The sequence below is a fragment of the Lepus europaeus genome, chromosome 4 (genome assembly GCF_033115175.1).
Source record: "Lepus europaeus isolate LE1 chromosome 4, mLepTim1.pri, whole genome shotgun sequence".
In the NCBI taxonomy this organism is placed as follows: Eukaryota; Metazoa; Chordata; class Mammalia; order Lagomorpha; family Leporidae; genus Lepus; species Lepus europaeus.
This window is the reverse complement of record NC_084830.1, coordinates 79,236,751-79,261,257: the sequence shown is the minus strand read 5'-3', so window position 1 is coordinate 79,261,257 and position 24,507 is coordinate 79,236,751.

Below are 24,507 nucleotides of genomic sequence, written 5' to 3'. Positions count from 1 at the left end.
TGATCCAAGCTAGGAGCCAGGAGCTTCTTCTTGGTCTCCCATGTGGGTGCAGGGGCCCAAGGACTTGGGCCATCTTCTACTGCTTTCCCAGGACACAGCAGAGAACTGGATTGGAAGTGGAGCAGCAGGGACTTGAACTGGTGTCCATATGAGATGCCGGCACTGCAAGCAGCGGCTTTACCTGTTACACCACAGTGCCAGCCCCTATATTTATTTTCTAATATATTCAAATATATATAATGGAATAACACAGACTGTCATTTATATGCAACAGAAATTTGACCGCCCCTCCATGGATTTTTTGAAGTATCTTTGTATTTATGCTTGATGGTTTCCTGAATTTCCTTCAGTCTTACTGACTTTAATTTGATGTAGTACTTTTCCTCAAACCATGCTTTTATTTATTATGCTACAGTTCTGCCTTCAAGCATTATGAAACTTAAGTGTTTTGTATTTTCTTATGCAATTTTCTTTTAATAATGATTTTTCATCAATTTTAACTTAACATTCTTAATTCTTTTTCCACTATCTTATTGTTATGTAAAATCTTTACTGCCTGTTTGTTTACCATTCTGTCCATATTACTTGTTCCATATAATTATTTCCTTAGCATAAATTATTCCCAAAGTATAATATGTTTTTTCCTTTACTCTGCTACTGAAATTTCTTTTTAAAATTTATTCACTTATTTATTCATTTTTTACATCTCCAAGTATGACTTCTTGGTTAAACTGCATCTTATTTTTGTGTCTTTTTTAATTGGTTATGGATTATTTGTATCATTTCTGTATTGGATATGTTTCTTCTTAATTTTTCATCTGTTTAAAGATCCATTTATTTATCTGAAAGGCAGAAAAACAGAGACAGAGAGAGCAATGGACACAGAGAGAAAAATCTTCCATTAGCACTGGCAGATGCTGGTCCAGGCTGACGCCTGGAGTACAGAACGCTTTTCAGGTCTCCCGTGTGGATGACAGGGGCCCATGAACCTACACTATTTGCTGCTGCTTTACAAGGCACATTAGCAAGGAGGTTTCTTGTCTGTGGAGCAGCTGGGATTTGAAGCGGCACTCCAGTATGGGATGCCAGCTTTGCAAATAGCAGCTTAACCTGCTGCATCACAACTCTGCCCCCCTTTTCATTTTCCTTTGACCTTTTTCATGAATGTACCCTCTATCTTTCAAGGAAAGAAAGATAAAGTATCAGTAGGCACCATGTTTTTTCCTTTTACGTTTATTTCCTTTGGCCAAGATGCATTCTCTAAATTTTACATTCTTCTTTTTTAAGATGTATTTATTTATTTGACAGGGAGAGACAAAGATCTTCCATCCACTGGTTCACTCTAGATGGTTGCAACAACTAGGGCTGGGACACACTAAAGCCAGCACCCAGAGCTTCATCAAGGTCTCCCCCATAAGATGCAGGGGCCCAAACACCTGGGCTGTCTTCTGTTCCTTTTCACAGAACATTAGCTGGATTGGAAGTGGAACAGTAGAGACCTAAACTGCTGCCCATTTTGGATGTGGCAACAGTGGAGGCTTTACCCACTATGCTACAACCCCTGCCATTAAATTTTACATTCTTGTTCAAATAATGATAGAGGAACTTGTTGTAAAGTGAAAAAAATGGTAAAAATTCATCATATATTTTATATGCTTTTCCATTTGAGTATTTCCTTAGATATTTGGTTATAATTCATGAGTATTAGATTTGAAATAATTGTTAGAAATAATCAATATCATCTTCTTGCATCTTCTCATTTTACAAATGAAGGACTCAGGCCTAGAGAAGGTAATAAATGCACCCAAGGTCAGTTATCTTCTTACTAGCACTCTGAGAATTAAATTTCATCATTTGATTTTCAGTTCATGGCTTTGGGCCTCTAAAACAGGTTGCTACCCTCATAGTAAAGAGTGTTCTTCCCTAACTATTTTGGAAGTATTATTTCAGCAATCCCTACTCCCTGCCTGATATTTTGGGTAAACTAAAAAACTGTGGCCTTGTTTCATAGACGTGCTGAGATAAAGAAATGGTAGTGGCTGAACAGTGTGGTAGCAGAACAAATCTACAAAGAAGTCAGAATAGAACATGGCTCGACAGTGTTCTCCTTCTTTAGTGTTTTATCTACTAAACTACTCTGCCTTATAAGAACAAATTCTATCTTCCCCAGAGGCTAAATAAGTCCCTAATGGTAAGTTAGTCACTTAGGAGGCACATTAACTCTTCCAGGCCTCTGGGGTGTCATTACTTTAAAATAATCTGTTTCTAGGTCATTGGCTACAATGATGGAACTCTCCTCTAAATGGTACCCTAGTGGCCCAAAAGATCTAATGCATCTTCCATTGTGCTCAACTTGATGCAAAGTTTAAGGATGTTCCTGACATCCGACCCCCTTCGCAGAACATTTAAACATGTATTAAGGGCTTCTGGCCAAGATTAGCACCACATTGAAGTGTCTGAGTTTATTTTGACTTCAGAGGTCTCATTTCTGCTTTCAGGGATTCCCCTTTCATTCCTCTTCTACTTCCCAGTTCATCAGGGACTCAGAGCCCTCATGCTGCCTCCGTGTATTCATTTTTCTGTGTTCCCAAGACTTGTAATCCTTAGTTAGGATTAGGTCTTCTCGACTCAGTCATCTCCTTCTCATGTGACAGAATATATTTCATTGATCAGTCGATCCTAGTATTCTTTTATGTGGGGACAAAATAACTTACATTATGATATTAGTAACTTAAAGTGAATTTAGGTATTATTTCCTTATATATACATTAATACTAAGCATTTTATTTCATTAAACCAAGAAATACATTGACATAATACAAAATTCCATAAGTCCAAAAAGATGTGAAATGTAAGTCTTCCTTCCTGATCTGATCCTACAATTCTGGTTTCCTTTCCATGGGGCAACTTCTCTTAATAATTATCTGGGATTTTTTCCAGGGGAATCTGTGAATATAATCTTATATATGTGTATGTATATGTGTATGCATTTGTGTTTCACAAATTCTAACCTCTTAGACACAGTGTTCTAAACTTGTTTTTTCACATAAAAAATAGAAGTTGGTGATCATCCTAATTCAACATATGCAAAATAGCAACATTCTATTTAACTGATAAATCACTTTTCATAGTATGAACGTACCATGGTTTATGTACCTCATTCCCTAGTGATGAACATTTAGGAGTTTTTCTGTCTGATGTTTTCTTATTACAAACAATGCTACATTATTTTTAAATAATCTTTTATACATCTATGTGAGTATATTTGGATAATAAATTCCAAGAACAGAATTGCTGACTCAAAGACATACACATTAATATTGATAGATGGGATTAAATGGTTATCCAGAAAGTATGCAATAATATATGTTCTCTCCACAATATATTATACTATCATGTTTCGATAACAAATTTAACAGATAAATATGATTTAACAGTGACGAGGTTCCTAGAGCTGACTCACAGAGCCAAGACTCACAATTATGGCTATCTGTCTACCAATACAGTGCCCTTTTTCTCCTGTAGGCCTAGTTACGGAGACAAATATGGGTCACATATCTTCTATGCAAGCATGCAGACCCCCATAGCTTTGAGAAAACTACTTCATATGGCCTGAGAAGTCAGAATTGAAAGGGGGAGGAAGATGAAGTACCCTAAGCAGAGATATAAAAGAGAAACCAATCCTGGAAGAAAACAGGAAAAGGGGAGAAATAGAGTGTGGCTGACATCCAGTGGGACACTGCTCCAGGAGAGGCTGGTGAGGAGATGTAATAGCAGGCACTCCAAGATGGAACTCCGACTCGACTCTACCATAATCTTCATTCTACTGCACCAGTCTCTCGTGCTCCACAGTCTAATTTTCACAATTATTCATTTACAAGCTTCACTTTGGAAACTCTTAGACATTTTAATCTACATATTCAGCTGGCATGAATAAGGTTTGTAGCTTTTTAAAAAGTGTTTCCTCCTTCCTTGTTTCCTTCCTTCCTTCTCACCTTCTCTCCCTCCCTCACTCCTTCCTTCCTTTCTATTCACACACATACACACACACACACACACGATTTTACATTTTTTTAATTGTTTCATTTGAATCAATGAAGATAGCAGCAATTTAAAAAAATAGCCTCAAAGCTTCATCTTTGATTAAAAAGAAAATAATAATAATAGGAGAAGTGGATCTTATCCAGAAAGAAGAAAGAGAAAAGTACCCAACCATATATAACAGTCTTTAAAGACTCGTAAACCACCGTACCACCCAAGATGTTAACAAGCTGGCATGTTTTGAGCATCAAAGATAGAAAGGAAACTGTGTTTACATGTTTGGCACAAAAACTAATGAGGAAAGTCAATTGGCCCTTTGTCTTGAGGGCCTGAAGCGCTGAGCTCTAATGTTTGGTTTCTTCGTTGGCACTTGTTCAAGTAATCACTCGTGGCCTGACAAAGCCGCACTTGTGTTTTATTAGTGGCCATGCTGAACTCTCCCGCTTGGGCTGTGTTGTCTCTCAATAGAGGGCTGCAGCAGAGGGCACACTTATTTGAAAACACTAAATCAGAGCATGATGATCTTTGCTCAACCAGAGCAACCCAAAGAACAACACAAAAATGTACAGAGTCCTGTTCCTTTTGAAGAGTGTTGGGGCTGAGAACAGGGGAAAGGTAGAACCGGTGCCTGTGGCTGAGTAGTATGGAAGTGGCAATGACAAAGTGGAGTTTATAAAATAAATCCTTTCCTCTTCTAATCACGGGTGCTCCATTAACTTTTGACCCTGCCATATGTATCCCATGGCACAAGCCACTGGGGCCTGGACTCGGCCTGTAGTTGGCAGGAAATGTCAGGATGACCCCAGAGGTCTTTTCTTTCTGGATTTCTAAGGTGCCACAAAAGAATAATCATGTCATTCTGAAAGGAAGCTGACTTTGTCTGCAAATATAGTTTGGTAGGAAAAAAAAAATTTACAAAGTAGGTCAAAGTGAAGTGTTTGTAACTTTTCACATTAGGTTGCTTTTTTATCCTTCATCCTGCTTCCCTCTCATCTTCTCTTATTAATTTCTTTTGCTTCCATTTAGAGAAAGAAATGCTTTGGGCCATCCTGGAATTTTTATCTGCACAACTGAACAAGTATTCAAACATTTGCGAATTTCAAAGTTCTAAACCAGAAATGAGGACTCCAAAATCTGGTGGCAAACAACATTGTAAGTGACAGTTTTGGCAGTTTTACCTACAGATCCAGTAAAAATAAAGCCTAGAACAGTTTGTTCTTAAACTATTTCTAGTACCAGTTCTGTGAAGAAAGTACTGAACTACACATAATTAAATTTATTTTTTTTTAAGTGACTGAAATTTTACACGTTCAAAATGAGAATTTGGGATAGGTTAAGATATGTCCTTGCCTTTGCCAAATCCTTGAAGTTCTCTCTGGCTGTCTGCCTCGCATCAGATCTTTTTATGAAGGGTGTAAGTGTGCATTCCATGCATTCACTGCCTCAGAATAAGTCTGAGTGGTGCCTATGCTGAGAAAATGAAAAAATGCTAAGAGACTTATTACTCAGTAAATCTCATGATGAGAAGCTGGGAGTTTAGAATATACTGAACCTATCTGACTATACTCAATTTATTGACTCGCATGCCCACTATGCAGAATTTCTTTTCCACTTACCACTTTTTTGTTTTAGTTTTTTTTAAAAGAAAAGATTCTGATCACAGAAAAGCTTTAGTTTCCCAACTTTACCATATTTTATATAAGCCTTGCACACTTTCATTGTTCTTACAGAATGGAAAATATTAATTTTACATGTGCGTAAAGTAATTCCAAAATTTCATTCTTGTTAATGATATTTACTTTTGTGTAATGACCATGGTATACCAGAAGCACAGATGACCTGTTGGTGATGGTAGAATAAGTAAACATGTGGATGCTTTCTAGAAAAAAGGCAATTCTATAAATTTTTTTTTTATTTGTTTGTTTGTCTTTCAAAAGCTCTCGCTTTGAAATCCACCTAAGGTGATAAGTCAAGTCCCATATACAAAGTGCACAGCCCTAGCTGTCCAGGAAGCCAATACGTGTAAATTGGATTGGCTTTTTATAAATAAGCCTTCAGATCCAGGGAGATGTCCTGTGAAGAGCTTAGTCCCTGCCGCCCTCTGCCATCTCACCTCTCCCTCCCATCTGCCTGTGCCTGTGCCGCAGAGGCACCCAATGTTGCTTCTTGCCGCAGGCTCCTGCTGAAAATGTCGGACATCTCAGCTCACATTCCCAGCTCAGATTGCTGTGTATGTAGCAAGGGGTGGGGGTGGGGATGGAGAAGAGGCACTCTGCGGCCATCAGCTATTTCTCCACGGAGGAGCTGTCCACAGCTTGGAGCAGGATAGATGTGCTTCTGCAGCAGAGTGGCAGCTTCCTCCATCCATACCCCACCCCAATCTGGAGTTGCCAGCTTCCCTGTGCAGAGCAGAGTGAGGGTCTTAAGGGCATCTTGACCCCTCCTCTCCATTCTCACCTTCAGGGGAATGATTCACTTAGAATCTATCAAAGTGAAACTTAAAAGCTAACCAACATGATGTTCTCTTAAGGGAAGATTTTTTTTCCCTATTGTAAAAATATATGCCCGGCCTATATAAATCATTTGCAATTTTAATTCTCACAGAATAAATAAATTTATTTGCCACCTAGTGTGATATAAATGTGCTTATGCACACATATTAATACATTCTAAATGTACCATAATGTACATTTAGAATATTTATATCATATATTCATAACTAGCATTATATATATATATATATATATGCTATTATAATTGAAGGTTTTGTGTAAACACATTGGGCTTCAGAATTAGTTTGGTGACCAAAGAGATCTTATATATTTAAGGCTTTTAAGTCATGAAGGGACTTCACTCATCAAATGCAGAAGCAAGATCAAAGTCAACCAAATAGAATAATGACCATAATAAACTAAGCCATGTGAATTTCACAGTGCAGACCTTATCTCATAGAACGAAGACTATAGACTTTAGTGTTCTTCCACTGGCATCACCACCATAATACCAGTGTAAGGATATCCCTGGGATGATAAAATTTAAAGCTGAAATATTAGAATACTTAGAGAATAGCAATGGATTTAAACAGTGATCCAGGTGAGAATGTATTCCCTTGTGCAGGAAACTATAGAGCTAGAGGAAGTAGGGATAAGCAATAGGAGAAACAAAGGGAAGGAATGCTGTGGAATTCCCATGTAGGTGTGGAGTATTTTCAGAAAATTATTCATATTGCAAAATTAAGGTTGTTTAGAAGCAAGCATGGGATTTAAGTAGCACCATGAAAACTGACTACAAGTGGTAATGAAAGAGAAAACATTTTATTATCTATTCCAAAATTTCACAGTGGCATGAAGAATTATCTTATTCAAATAACTTTCTTTGTGTTGAGTGTTTAATCACAATTATAACAGAATGAAACCAGAAACTGCTGATGTATACAATCAACAAACAGTATACTGTGAACATCAAAGACTTCCGGGAACCGGACAAAACAGTTGTGCGGTCTGTCTTCCTTGAGGACCAGTGCTTGCTTGCTTCTACACCATGTAATGATGCCAAAGATAAACAAACAAGTCAAATTATTAAGTGCTATTTAAACAGAGATTGAAAATGTTGTTTGCATCATTTTTTTCAGATTTGATCTGTGAGTTAATTTATAAAATGTTTTATCAGCAATATAATGACATTCAATGAATTTCATTCAACACTTCTCAGAACACTATTCAAAAATATCATTTAATTTGCAAAAAAAAATCTTAAAAGCAAAATTGGCACTACTTTGGCTATGAAGTAATAGAATATCATAATCAAATAAGGGGACCCCTTGACACTGATATTCTATGGAAGCCTACAGGCTATTTCATCATGAGGAATCATTCAGCTTAAGAAATTGTTCTACAGAGTGCAAATTTTCATGTAACCACGGTTGTTTAAAAATAGTTGCAAAAGTAGTAAATTACCTTTTTGTAAAAGTTAGAAATAAAATGTCCCTAATAGCTAGATATGACGTATTTATGAACTGTCAGTTTTCTCAATAGAAATTCAGAAACTATTACCAGAGATTTTCATTAAAATTTAAAGTCTATAAATAGCAAATAACAATATATTTTATAGAGAAGTGATAAAAATATTGTAATTTCTTTTTGATGAATTCTGCCTAAAGTCATCTTTATTATTTTATTATGATACTGAAATACTAGCAATAAATTTCTTTCCATTGTATCTATCCTGTTATATTGCTTCCAACAATTTTTCGAACTAGTACGTTTCTCAAGTTAAATTTTTCTAGCACAGGAGGCTATTTTAGTTATTATTTATGCTTTTACCATCCACACCTTATTTTTAAATTAAAGAATATAATGTCTTGGATGTCATCATTTCTTTATGTATATTAATTTTTTTTCTCACACCAAAGGGTTTGATTGGTAGACTGAACATAAAACAAATTGGTGGTTGGCAAATGGCTTGAGACTTTTGCTACTTTGGTGTTTTAAACAAAAGCAAGCAGCCATTCCATCTAACTAACTCATATGAAAACATAAATATTTCTAAAACCCTTCCAAGAAATCATTCCACTATCCTGTTTAGAGTTCTTAGAAGCTGAAAATAAGGCTTTAATATTGTTGAATCCTTCTTTAAGAACTGGTGTGTTAATATAGATCTTGATGTCCTGATGCTGTTATCTCCTCATGGAACAATTTTTTGACCTTCAGAATTATTCATAAGCCTGAAACATAACCCTATGTTTTAAGCATGTCTTTGAAGTCTTTGACTAGATTCAATGTTTACAAGGAATCTCTCTGCATGAATTGGGTCATGTTGCTACCATTTAGTGTTCTCAAACCAAAGCTGATATAATCATACACATATACGATTCATCTTAGCCCTTTAGGGCCAAAGAAGAATTTGATTCAGCCATTTAGAAATGGCTAAATATAGTAGTAATTTAGCTTATTTTTTCTAGGTTGATTTCCCCCAAGTATTTAATATAATGCATCTTGGAAAACCATAAGGCCCTTGCTAAAAATCCAAGAGGTCGTTTGGATATTTCAGCCATTTACATAGAAGACATATTTTCCTGTCTCTAATTTTCAGCATTTCCAAGGGTTCTACTAGGTGGTGAGATCATGCAAATGGACCAAAGCTCCAAGCCAGGTTTCTGCAGAGAGAATCTGAGTCCTGCAAGTTCGATTAAGCTAGCTAATTTTCAGTCAAACAAGCTAATTTCCAGACAGATTCTTCTGATGTTTTCCCTCTGTTTGTAATTTGCATCGTTAAATAGCTCGGTGTTTCAAAGCAGCCACAGCACTAAGGTCATGGGGCTTTGTGTTAAATAGCAGCCACCTCGATTTTTTTGTGAGGAAGGAACAGAGAGCAGCTGATCCTGCTGCAGCATGGTTTTCTTTTTTTCTTAGTGGGAAGAGGCTCTTGTGGATCACAGAAATGCGCTTTGGTTCGGAGGACAGCTTTGTGCTCCAAAAAGCAGCCCAGGATCACAGGTGGCCTTGATTATCAGGATTTTTTTTAATGGTATCCCCCTCCTTTTCCTAGAACAGCAGGACATCTTCCTGACATGAATATCACATTTTAAGTGGCACAAGATTTAAAAATCTTAAAGAGATATCCAAAACTTAAGTTAAAAAAAAGAAAGCTCCCATTGAACTTCAAAGGGGAAAATATGTTCACAAACATTACTGGTGCTACAAAAGGGTTATACTGGTAGATATGTAGACTTGTGGCCTCCCACTGCCAATTTTTCCTAGAACATTTTGAAAGGACTGCTTCTAAAACACCATGCCTAATACAGAGAAAGCAGGAGAACCCCTCTTCACTCTTACATATATCTCTCCAGAATAAAATCATTACTCTTTGTCTTGCTGGTCACAGGAATATGTATTTTGGCTCACTGGCACCCTGGAGCACCGTTTCTACCCTACAAGCTGACGTTGGTGCTAGTATTAAAAAATCTTCAATCATATAACTCTAAGCTATTCATATTAATGTGTCTGAGTCAGACTATCCTTTCTATTCTGCAGGGGGAAAAAGACCATAAAATGCTCTCTGAATCTATAAGGCCAATCCCATTGGCACAGATAGGAATTTTGCTCTCAAGTGACAACACTCCTATCCTGAAACACGACCTAATGACTGCAAAGAGTTTCTTTGGAAACGCCATGTTTTGTCATTGAATCTTCCTTACTATATCACACATTCCTGATCCTTCTATAGTTAAAAATGGCTCAGAAGAGAAAACTGTCATCCTTAACAAAGAAAAGCAATAGATGTTTGTCATGGAGAAAGGCCCAATTCAATTTGCAGCATCTCTCAATTTCTGTTTTGACTAGAGTTGTTTTCAGCACATTCTCTGCCTGTTACCAAAAGTTAGAAAGTATATTTTAAGAAATGCTACCATTTTTGATAATTACTGAGAACAATAAGCTCAGAGATTTATTTCCATGAAAATGTAGATCTCAGAATTCAGAAGGACACAATGTAGAAAACTTCAACATATTTTAGGATGCCACTAAAACTTAGGAAATCTTTTGCCAGACAATAATGAGAACTTAATGTATAAAGTGCTTGCATGAATTTGTCTAGGTCCTTTCATTGGCATTAGTTCTTACTGTGACCAGGTAAATTTTTTTTTTTTTTTACAGGCAGAGTGGACAGTGAGAGAGAGAGAGACAAACAGAAAGGTCTTCCTTTGCCGTTGGTTCACCCTCCAATGGCCGCCACAGCCGGCGCGCTGCGCACCGCGCTGATCCAAAGGCAGGGAGCCAGGTGCTTCTCCTGGTCTCCCATGGGGTGCAGGGCCCAAGCACTTGAGCCATCCTCCTCTGCACTCCCGGGCCATAGCAGAGAGCTGGCCTGGAAGAGGGGCAACCGGGACAGAATCCAGCTCCCCAACTGGGACTAGAACCCGGGGTGCTGGCACCGCAAGGCGGAGGATTAGCCTGTTGAGCCACTGCGCCGGCAAGGTAAATTTAAGGATTAGAAAATATTCCATTCCTGGAAGGAGGTTTTTTTTTTTTTTTTTTTTTTTTTTTTCTAGTTCAGTAACATCAATCTCTTTATAAAAAGGAATTCTGGTCCCTCTGAGATCTCTCAGTAATTGTTTTCTGTTTTGAATATAAGTCCTATCTCTTTACATCATATTCTCCCAGCAGAACATGAGGAGTTGAAGGTGGGGATTTATTCGGATAATACTGTGCACAGTGTCTGGCACATTGCATGAAATGAAAATGTGCTTTATTTTTCTTTTCAGAACTGTGTTATGGTATCTCATTAAAAGGTTTCAGTTATTTTGGAAAGCCATTTTGTTGAGGGAAAGACAATATACCATTAAAGGTTTTTCAATGAGGACAAAATGCCAAGAAGGTCCACTAGGATGGCAAGTTGGAAGAAATAACAGAAACTCAAATAATTACCAGAGGCAATGTAACAAACACTCAGATTCAAAGAGGCCTATGTGATTTCAGTGGATGGATTCTTACATATCTTTGCTGTTCATCCTACTCTGAGAATGTTGGGGGAGGAGTGGCAGGTTTAGTTAAATATCTTTGTTTGCCTAGTTAGCTCCCACAAAAGAACATGAAAATACTTCAATAAAATAAATGATGCAAAAAACTTCCTTGGAGTGCACACCAGTGTGTGCAAACACAGCATACTTAATTAGTATTATATTCTTTCTTTTAAAAGACACCAAGATTTGAGATATGATAATTAGCTTATAATAACTTACAGCTGCTAAACTTCTCAAGCAACCATGATTGCTACTGGTTCTCAGGGCAGTCCACAAGTGACTGCCTCTCAAAGCAGAGCATAATACATATACAGGTAGGTCATAGAATAGCAAAACTAGCCCTAGAAAAAATATTTTCATATTCCTCCCTGGAATGGAGAGTCACATCTATGATTTAAATTCATGTGACTAAAATCATAACAAACAAAAAGCTACATTAACTGGATCATAAAATTGCTTGTAGGTATAATGGATGTGTTACTAAAGTCATTTTATTTATCCATTGAAGTTGGGGTAAAGAGAATCATCAAGCTTTCAATTTTACTCGAGAAAACTAGTTAGTCTTCAAAAAGCAATTTTTTGGCCCCCACTCTATCAGGCTGCACAGAATTTTCAAAGCAGCACAATGTTGTAAAAAATGCCCTTTTAATCAGATTACCCTTGGCGAACGTCCCAAACTCAGGCTGAAGTGCAGTGCTTGTGGTTTCTCAACAGCTTACACTAAGCCTGCACCATGGAAATAATCTACTTTTAAAACCCAGGAAACAAATCGACTGCACTAAGGACATAAGTCGCTGTCATTAGGGAGTGATTAGGCTAAACATTTTTATACACTCTACTAGCCCACTTTCAAATTATATATCTCAGGCCGATAGGAAGAGAGGTACTTCAGGTGAGTATTTGGAACTACCATGTGGAAAAGTTAATAAATTCAAATGAGTAGAATGCTAAGAAGAAGTAGTAAAGAGCTCATATTTCAACTTTAACCTGTTAAAACAAAAGTCAGAATTTTCAGGAACAAAAAATGGAGTGTGTTGCATAACACACACATATACACATACACACGTGCACACACACACACTCAGAATATATTTTTTTCTTTTTGGTATAGTAATTTTTCAAAGATTAACATAGGTGAAGATGCTACCTGTGTCACATACTTTGTATAGGAAATACTGTGGGGATGAAGAATAAGAAATTGTGTTCGTACCTTACTGTTATAGGTCACATCATTCATCTTTGTTAACAGAGTGGTTAGTTTGGGGACTTAGTTTCTCAGCATCATGGTATATTGTGTGATACAATAGGAAGCTACAACACGGTCCAGGTACAACCACTTGTCTTATAAACTATCCCCAGCTCCCAGTGCTCCAGTAAAACATCCTGGCAATAGAAAGCTTACAATCTGCAGTATTAGCTGCTATTGTATCTTTTAATATATTTAAACTCATTCAGAAAAACCTTAGTATTGAATTTCTTGGTTTTTATAGCCATTTCAGGAGAGGGCGGAAGTGTTTTGGTTAGTTGGTTGTTTTTATTTTTATTTTCTTTTTGAGAAATATAAGCAAAAAATATCAATGTGATAAAAATATAGGAAACATTCATTCCTTTTGTGAAGAAGCAGAATATGTGCTTTCACCTAATAGATATTGGAGTTTTATTATTTTTTTTCTCATGGATTGAAAAAAGATTAGATTTAAGACTGGGCTATTCCACTGCCCCAAAGCTCTGACTCGAGCAATGTTTGGTTTCTACTTTGGACATTCTGCTGATAGTTTCATTTCTAATTTATGAAACATTCCATTAATGCTCAATCTGTCAGCTCTTTTTTGACAACAATGGAGACAGACAAAAGATTAATATTTATTAAATATGCTACAGTTTAGAAGTTTTTGAATGCTCTTTTTTGTACTCCCCAATTCACCTAATTCCAAACACACCATACCCTTTCTGATTTTCCCAGGAAGCAAGTAGAAAACACAGCAAGGCAATTTTTGAACACCAAAATGTACATTATTGGATCTCAGAGCAACAGACAGAAAAAAAAAAAAATCAAAATACAGCTGTCCTGGAGGAGAATTGTTAGCATTCACATTAAAAGCATTTCCTATCCCATGTATTTCAAGCATACATTTTTTTGTATGTTCTTCCTCTTCATCCTCTAGTCACCCCCCTCCACTTTTTCAATCTTATGAATAATTCATGATCTGATAAATATGCAATTTCAAAAAGTGCAGACAAGGCAGCACTGCATTAAAAAAAAAAAAGAACAAGAAGAAGAAGAAGAAGGAAGGAAAAGAGCATGCATTTTTTACACACAAGTCCTACGTTGCACTTTACGGATGACAGATTTTCTAGTATTCAAGCTCTGATTGTGTACATGCTATAAGTGTGACTGCATTTCTAGTCAGGTACCTTGCTAGACACGTTATGAATTGTTTGAAGAAGACTGCACTGCACAAAGCAATAAACATTTAAAGGGATGAAGTTAGCCCACGGTTTAGAGCTTGGTGCTTTATCATTGGAATCTTTGAATAAATAATCTAAATTTTTACTTTTTCAAGTTAGAAGATCAGAGATGTGCAGATCTTGCATATAAGATAATTCTTTAGTGACAACACCATAAAGTTCTCAAGCTACTAAGGTTTCTTCTAAGCAAGAATCATTTATTTGAAATCATAAGAACGTTCTTCAGAGGCCAGTTTCATAAGATCAGCCGTAAACTGTTCTGCCTGAGCTTTCAAACAGGTAAAACCACCCACCTCACAGCCGGTATATAGAGCAGAGCAGAGGACCTCCATTTTGTGGGCTAATTGCTTGATTACCAGGCTGAAACAAAATGGAGGCGAGACCTTTTCAAAGCAGCTCAGAGCTGATATATCAGGAGGAGATAGGAAGAGTATTAAAAGGGTAAAATGATTCCATGGAGAACCTTAAGCATCTAATTAGATAAATATTAAAGGTAAAGTAATAAATATAGATTACACTGAATTTGTATAGTAAGAATAGAGATAACAGGAATAAAGCACTCATTGAAAGAGAACTATTCTTGTTTAATAATAGTTGAGTTTAAAAAAAAAAGAAAGAAACCTGATTTCAGTCTGAAATGTAACCTTTCAAATGAACATTTAAATTGGAAAACACCATGGGTAAGAAATAGACCACAGCATTTAATCTGGACTGGCTAGTTGGAAGCCTATATTTACTGTACTATAATTTCAAATTTAATTAAGTCACACTGCTGATGCCAGTAGCATCAACACAGTAAAGATGATTAATTGCATGCGTAAATGAAATATAAACAGCCCTAAAAGTAACATTAATGCAGAACCTTGCACACAGAAAGGGTATGATCGATTTAAGTGTAAGCGCCTACCTGCATCTTTGAGACACATGCCAGAATTGGGCTGAGGGTCCTGCATTTGAATGTAATCACTGTACCAAAAATATAACCTTTTACGGGTCATTATTTTTCTAAGACATGTGTCCAACCTCCCTGTTTCCTCTCCTCCCCATACCTCAACCCCCAACATGATTTGTTATCTTATAGAAGACTTTTCACACGATTTGCATTGTCATCTTATGGATTGGCTACCAGTACACAAACATGAGCTGACACACTGCCATGGTGGGACTGGGCTGTCACAACAAGGCAGCTGGACTGTTATATATTCACTTTGCTCCCATTGTCCTTCCATTCACAGCAGCGGTGGGACAAAGGGCCTGACAGAGCTAACCACGGATTGTCACCTTGATTTGTCCAGTCTAGGAGATATGCAGAGATGAATTATATTTTCCTGCTTATGAGCACAACACAGAAGCAAATACACTTGCAAACAGCATCTTCCAAAACATATTATCTCAGAAACATCAAGCTTCTTCACAGATACTACATGCTGCCTTGCTCAATAGGTGAGGAAAAGCAGAAGAAACCAACAGATCAGTGAAGACACAAAAAGAATCTCTTCCAATAGCACATATTTTCATATTACCTGATATTCTTGACATTAGAAACTAAACCCTGGCTGAGAGATAGGTAATTTATATTTTGCTCGCCTTTATTTTCTATGAACTGTATCGCAATGCTTCTAAATGCACACTTCCATCATCTATTTTTGAAAAGAATATGCTACGTGAAATCTAGTAAATACACATAAAAAATTGTTCTTTTAAAAAAAACTCACCTAATTTCAAATATATTTTTAAATTGATAAAATATATCACTTCACCAATGTCTGTTAAAACTCAAGAAACTCAAATCTTGCCTTATTTAAATTTTACCAAATGTTAAAGCTCTAAGCATGAAAGCACCCAAAATAGTTGGCAGCTAATAAGAAAATTCACTGGGATATTTTTTTTTAATGTCACTTGTTTAATTTACTCCTTTATTGACAAGGTGTTTATATGTCTTTGTGATCCAGGCAGTTTTAATATGCACACATGCAAAAATAAAGCAGCCTAGGCTTGGAGATTTTATGAAAAGATGTCATCAAAACCTGAGAAAAGGGCAAAACTGTTTTCTACCAGCTTTGTAAGTGAAGGTAAAAGAACTTTCCTCCTTACAGCAAAGAAAAAACAAATCCCAAACCGATAAAAATCATTTCCCTCTCTCTCTCTTTCTCTCTCTACACACACACACACACACATTTGCCATTTTTTTCCCATTTTTATAGACAATGGTGCATGCTTGCTGATCTTTCAAAAGACACAGCTTTATGCTTAAGAACACTTCGAGCATCCTAATGTCACCTGCAGTTGGTTTTAACACTATCTGAATAAGTACATGCAGAATGCTTATCTCTGAAGAAAAGCCTCAAGAAGCACTCCATTTTTTTAAAAAAATTATAAGACAGGGCTAATCTGAAAATGCTGCATTTAAAAATAAAAATATCTCATTTTGTATTTGAGCATATATTTAAAACAACTATGCTAAAGTGCATTTCATTCCAAAGATCTATTCGTTTTGAATTTTAAATTGTACCATTCTATTGTCTTCTGCTTAATACATATGGATTCTGTTCACAAAGCAACACTTGGTACCTCATGTGTTTAATGCTGACTAGCACAAACCAACACGATACATGTAGCTATAGACAACGTGTGCAAAAAGAACATAAAATCCTAACCCATACCAGAAATGCAAATATTACTTGATCAAAGGGCTGCACTTGCACAGTGAAGGAGTCGGTCAAAATAAAACCTTTCCTTTAGGAGAAAATATAAGAAATTCTGGCATAATTTGCTTCCAATGTATTTAGGAAAAACTAAATGTACTGAAAAGGTGTTATTTATTACTATCCAGGAAAATTGTAGAGATGTGTCTTTGCTTGGAATTCTACACAGCCAGCCGTAAGAACTGTGCAACCGTTCACCTGACTGCAGCGGAATCGTGGCTTGATGGTGACAGAGGGTGACAGAAAGGGAACATTGGAAGTGCTATTATGCAGTTCACAAGGGAAGATTTCAGCACATTTCAGCTTTATCTAGTTACACTAGGTAGTTGTTTAATGCTCTGTTTTGTTCTTTGACTAGTTGTGCACAGCTTCCAATACTGAGATTCAACTGGTCCTCTGTGACCACCATTGCTAGCGCCCTGTGCTTGAAGATTTCATGTTATTTGACAGATTTTCAAGTTGCTTTGGCATTTCAATCTGCTTTATGGTTGTAAATAAAATTCACACATTAGTGCCTTCGTGCACATGGTCTTCTTTGAAAAAGACATAATCCTACTTTATCCTTTTATTTTAATCATAAGTTCTGAGAACATAATTCAGAGCTCTAAGGTTTTCTTCCAATGCACAGTAGACATACATTGCACATGTGGGCTTGTGTGAAAAATGTGATCTCAGAGACTAACATACTTTCCTCAAAGTCTGTCATTTGTGCATTTCAAGTATAGCACGTGCATTTTTCTTCTTGAAAATTGAGGGTGCCCTATGAAACATGATTCCAGAATTGGGGGATGCTTGCAATTATCTTATAAGAAGTATAAGTTAAGGATCTACATTAAAGGTGGAAGAGCATTCTGTAGTCATTAAAAAAAGAAAAATATTTCAAAATTCAATGGTTCAAAATAAACATATAGAAACCATTATTATTCTTAAAAAACAATAATCATGTCTACAAAAAATGTAATGTCTTAAGGCATTTCCTAGAAAACAGAAAATATTTGTAAACTTAAGATTTTGTTCCAGAAAATAATCTTAATTGTTCATCTCCTTTCTTCAGTACACACTCATCCCTTCTCTCAGAAGGTTCTTTTGAAACATAGATTAGAAACTGGGGGATGGGAGAAGGCATCAAATCACTGTTCAGCACTGCCCTAAACTTTCATTACATTTAAGAGCAGGGCAAGCCACATAGCTCTGCTCCCTGATATATTGTCGAGTAGGGCTTCTGTGGTTCTATTTTCCACGTAAGGTCAGGACTGCTGACATGGGATTAATCAGCTACTCCTCCTAAACCATGAATCAGAACAATTGCTGTCAATTTCATATAGTACAACTGCCTGGAAATAGAGGAATTGGAAAGAGAGAACATATCAGGAATATAGAAAAGAAAATGTTGATGGAGCATTGGTTACTTGAGATTTGGTACAATCACCATATTAAAATGAGGAAATATATGCTCAACCAAAAGCTTTTGGACTGTCCATCCTCCACCTTCTTTCCCCCCTTGGAGATCTTGCTCTTATATCAATACTTAAAAAAATAAACAACTTTCATACTCATTTACTTCCTTTTGGTAGGAACTATTTATATTAAAATCTACATTTAAACATGTCTATTGACCCAGGGTTAAATTCAAGGAAGGTTGGGCAATAAGCCTGTAGCTCTTCTGCATACATATTATAGAGCCAACATTGTATTTAACCTCTCCATGAATGTTTGCATTACAGAATTGGAAAATACTGGGTGCAAATGTCTACAGAAAGAACCTGAAATCCTTCACTATTAAAGAGGAGTGTGACAAGCTGTTTTTTTTTTTAATAAAAAATACTGTTACATTAAAATGGCCCTTCTGCTAAATGAGATTCTATTACTAATGATGTTAGGAAAATGGACACCTTTTGATCACAGGTTTGGAAAAACAGCTATCTCTAGCTTTTTAAATGATATTCAGATGAAACCAAAAGGTATTTTTTTTCTCCTTGGGAATAAAGTGTCATCTGCAAAAGCTGATTTCTATTTGTTAGCATTGCAATTGGATATTTTCAGAAAGGCAAATGTTAAGACTACATGATTAATATATGATCAGATATATATGATTAATAAATTTGCCATGAAAATGAAATCATATTGAATTAGGGAATATGAAAATACAGGAAATTTTTTAAAATGAAAACTTATTTTGAATTATTAAATTTAAAATTAACTAGCAATATTTTGCCCAATTTTCAGAGTGTTACAGAAAAGAGTCCTTCCATGATTAAAAGACCCTGGCTACTTTTATGTTGATAATTTTTTTAAAGAATTTGCTATTCAAAATGTTAGCTATACAAATTATAAATATATTAATATAATAGTGTATAATCAATTCCTTATAAATGTAATCACTTTCTTTGTACCTGAAATTTGCTTTTTGTACAACCGACTTAAAGTAATAAATTTATTTTGATGCCTCATGATGTCACAACATTGTGTTCTTGCATATAATAAAAATCTAAAACATTGAAATTGATCATAAATTATATAAAAATTATAAACATGCATTTCATTTTATATGGCCAAGTTGTATTTTACCATAATCACAAACATAATGCAGAAACCTGAGTAATTAGAGATTCGGTATTGTTAAAACACAGTACAGAATTAGTACCTTTAAAGAAATGGGATTATTCCCCAGGAAATGCGGAATTTAGTAGAAAAAACAGATATTTCTTTGGTATGCAACAGTAAGTACTCATACCACAAAAAAAATCCAGTCATCATTTTAAATACAATATTTTGTGTACCTACACTAAATTATCAAGAAGTTTAGAACACAATAGGGAGAAATGGAAGTTTCTGTAAGAGTTTGTCCCATGAATTTCTTCTTCTCCTAAAGTATTACCGTAAAACTTGAAGACATTATTGGCAAAAAAGATATAGCTATTGCAAAGAAACACTTAAAATATTTTATTCAAATAAATATTCACCCAATCAAACAGTGCAGGGATTGAGGTCTAAACTACCTTAATGCATTAATGTAAAAATACTTTTACTTGATTTTTTAAAAATGCAAAATTGTGTGAACAAATATTGGTCATGCAAAAGTACTTAAAAGAACTGCTTTTGGAAATAACAGGCTTAACTTTCATCCATTGAATAAAAGATTCATGCATTTTATAGTTGATGAAACATTTGATTATAAAAAATAATTTTATTGTATAATTTAAAATGACTGTTTGGCAGCACTCTGACAATGATTTATATGATGTTTGATAAAATTACTGCCAAGTTTTTAAATATTACAAAGCAGTATAAATAAATTGTAAAAGCCCATTTAGAGTGATTTTAATCTTTTTTCTGTTATTAATGCTTTTTACATAAGTAAAAATATATAAAAATATTTCTGAAGAATTCCATATATATATCCAAATATGATAAGTGTTTATTTAATTTTCCAGGATTTATTCTAATATGGAGCATTTGGGGCTATTGTTATTTTCAAAGAAAATCCATAGTATTAATACTGTTGCCCTCTTGCTTAAATCAAAGCATTAAAAAAGTGATTTGTATATCAAATTGTATTCAAATTTTTTTGAGAATGAGAATATTTTACTGAGAATATTCTGCATATACAAAATCAAATAAGATGCATTACAGTTTTTTGAGGATTTGATAAAGACGATCAGTGATGAAAACACATGCCCTGAATCTCAGCAAAGTCAGAGTAACCAAACACACATAAAGAACAGATTTAAGATTTAAAGCTATACCTGCATACAATTTCTTCAAGACAAGCAAACTGCTGCAGACATACAGAGATGCTCACAAACAGTGGGGGAAGGGAGGAGGTGAAAGGGGAGGGAAGAGAGGCCTTGATAACCTTTAGTAAGGCAACCGAATCATTGATGTGACTCCTACCTTTCTGCCCAGAATGATTTGCACTGAGAAAGGCTGGACACTGAGATCAAAGCCACACTCAGCCTCTGGACTCTTGCTAACTTCTCCTCAATTATAGATGACCTTTAGGCAAAGAATGAAAAAGAAATGTTTCCTTACCATTAAATGGAACAAAATTAGTATTTTTAAATTGCTGAGTGCACCTGTACAATGGAACTCCGGACAGTTTTTACTTACCTTTTTACCATGTCTCCATTAACATTGCATCTAATTTCTGCACAAAATTTGAGAAGAGTGTTTTACATTACTGTGTGTACCTTTAAGCAGCATAATCAATATACTCTGAAAATACCATTTTAGTCTATGTGAAAGAGTCAAAAAAGTTTGTATGGTGATGCTTTATAAAATAGACATTTTTCCTGTAAAAATTAAATCAGTAAAAACCCTGATTTTTCTAATCAAGTCCACATTTTGTAGTTATAGATATAGTTATCCCTATTCAAAACTACTTGTTTATCAAATATTTGGTTGATAATTTCAGAATTATAGGCTGTCTCATACAATTTAAAAAAAAATTCTGCTGATGAAAAAAAACTTTAGTATTCTTAATATCTCTGAAAAGGGTTTTGGTATTTCAAAAATTATCTTTAAATTGGCATAAATTTTTTAATTTGTAAAACAAACAAATTTTTGATTAAATACTCTAAAAATCCACACAAAAGAAACAGAAATATTTCAGGATAATAGGAGTATTATTAAACAAGAATTCTTTAATATCAATAGATACTAAGTAACATCAAGCTAATAAAATTTTCCTCGTATAGAAATTTACTCTAAGAAGATGATGCTAAGTCACAAAATTATCTGGTATATATTCAAACCATTGTTTAAATCTGTTATGAAAAATTTTTAAGTTTTATCTCATTTAACACAAAGAAGTATTCATGCCTGCCTTGTCTTTTACCAGATAAATACACGTTAGTTGCCACAATTTTTTTAGCTAAAAGAAAAAAAAAATTTGTGATTCTTTTTTAATTCATTGTGTCATATATGAGATATATAGGAATAATGGGCATAAGAACATACAGGTATACAGGCATAAGACATAGAAAAAGTAAGAACATAAATCATTATAATACTAACAACCATAGACAAGTATTGAAAACATATTTGAAAATTTCCTTCTAGTCTTTTTTTTTCCTCCTGGGATTTTGCAGTCTACAAAAAATTGTTATTATAAATCACACAATTTGATATAATGCATGATTGTCTTGAACTATGTTATTAGGATTTTCCCACACCATAACAGCTCCTCGTAAACAAAACTGTAAAGATGATATGATCACCTGTCATATGAACATGTTAGCTAACACACTTTCCAAGAAAAAAAAAAAAAAGACATTTGCTATTTGAGAGACACTATGGTCATATGGTAAGTAATATTGTGAAGGTGATAATTGCTCTGGTTCTTTTTCTTTTTTTTACTTTAATAGTTTAGGTTTGGAATTTTGTAGGCTACTTAGGACAAAAGATAAAAAAAAAAAACACTCCTGAGTTTTCATCAAAATGTTTATTAGATAAATAGCTCAGTTTTAACAACATGTCTTGCCAAAAGCTTGCGAAGCATTCCTCGCTTGGGGCAGGTGAGAAGGGTTTGTAGGGAGAACAGCCAAGTTGTGCTGGAACTGAAGCCTACAGATGGGAGACTGCAGATTTAAGGAGGTAACGCCACTTGCAGAGGCAGCCACAGATGTGCAGCGTGACTACTCGCCAGGAAAAAGGCACAGAGCTGGGAATTCCATGTTGGTTTCAAATACCTTTGTTGTTTTGGGTGCTGAGATGAAGGACTGATGCTCGCTCATGTGTGTGATACGTGTACATTCACCTTAAAATGTGGTATCAAAAAATCAAAATTATGAGAACTGCTAAATAGAATAATGAGGAAAATGTGCAAAGAGGCATGTAAGCGGGTAGAATGCTTCAGAATGCTGCAGGTGACACAAAGATCTTCTCTATCCAGTTTCTCACTACTAAAAAATTTCCCTGAAGAAATAAGTTGTCCCATTTTGTATCAGTAGGGCTTTGGAAGTGTTTAGGAACATCTTAATGAAAATCTGACAAAATGCCCAGCTTGTATTAGATAGATATTTCTGACATATGGTCAAACGCTTTTTCCTCCTGTTTCACTAATCATTCTAATTGATGGGAATGACCTGATGCTAAAGATTGGGTGGGATACCTTGAAATTTATGTAATGATAAATTTCACAGACTGATTTTTAATTGAATCAAATTGTTATTTTGCTTAACATGAATCAACTGTTATTTTGCTTAACTGATGATATTATCTATGTTGAAGGATATATTTTAGGTGTTTGTGTTTGTATGTATGTCTGTGTTCAGAGAGGGAATGATGGGTGGGAAAGAAAGCTTCATGCCTGAAGAGAGGGAGAAATGATCACGGATGCAGGAAATATTTAAAACAACACACTCAGGCACTTTAAAGCCCTGATAGCATGTGTCAAATATTTCTCTAATGCTTCAAGTGTAAAGTAATCCTGGCCCCACTACATTAGATAACCAAAATATTATGGCATTTGCATGATAAAGATCAAAATGTGGTATTAATTGCACTCCTTCTTGTTGGGTTTTATTGTCAAAGCAAAGTTTATAGGATATATTTTGAAACATGGTACTATATATCCATGCTTGCAAAGGGAAACAGGGTTGATTTAAATGAATTTGTAAAAATGAATCTGTCCTCTACCTCTCAAATAAATAAAATCTTAAAAAAATGAATCTTTCCTAAGTGTGGACTTTCAGTTGTCTTGCTGGTTTATGTTAATATGAAAAAAATTAATCGAATCCCTACTTACTAGGAAGATTATGCATGTATTTACTTATTTAAGTAATCATTGATATCACATTCATTCCAAACAGAGAAAGAATAATATATCCAAACACAAAGGAAGTCAGAGCCTGAGTATCTGTTGTATTACAACCACCATTTTGTAAGGTAACCAAAGTGCTCATTCTGCAGCTAATGAAAAAAGTAATAGTTTCCATTTTTTCACAGAAAATCATCAAACTGAAGAATGAGCACTACTAAATTTGAAGGAAAGTGGAAACTGAAGATGTTCCTTTGTGAATTCCTTAGGGGTGTAAAAGGAGATTGTTCTTTTCCAATGTATTTTCAGACAAGAAGTTCAATTTTATTTTGTAGATAATTTAATTACCTTCTATGCTCATAGAGTCAGAGCATTTCAAGGAATTTTTCCACTTTCCCTTTGTATTTTCACATAATAATTTATAGAATGATAGAAATCTTTAAAATATTAGTGTTTTCACATGAGGCTGATTCTTCCTAAAATAATATTTTTTTCCTTAAAAAGAGAATTTACATATGATTTTAAAGCTTATATCTTAACCAACTAAAATATACTCAATCCTTTTGAAATTTTCCATTAAATTCCCATTTTCACTTAGCCCCTTCTTTCTGGAATGAAGTTAGCAATTCTATTGATAGATTCCATTAATGCACCAAATAATTGTTTCCTAAGTAGATTATAAAAACTATATATTTGTAAAGAGTAAGAGGTTCAAATAAAATAATAAGGTTAGTGTAACAAGGAAACCAAGCTTACATTTCCAAATGAATATTTTTGTTCAGAGGTATCACCTCAAGTATCTGTATTCATTCCATTTGTGTGGCTTTTCCTCTCTTTAAAATGGCCTGTAACTACCAAATGTTCAGGCAATGCTGATTACTGGACATACATTCTAGGAAAAAAAAAAATAAGTACATAGGAGAGACAACTGCACTCCCAAGCTTCATGCAGCACTGTTAACAATAGCCAGGAAATGGAAACAACCTAAATGTTCATTAATGAACAGGTAAAGA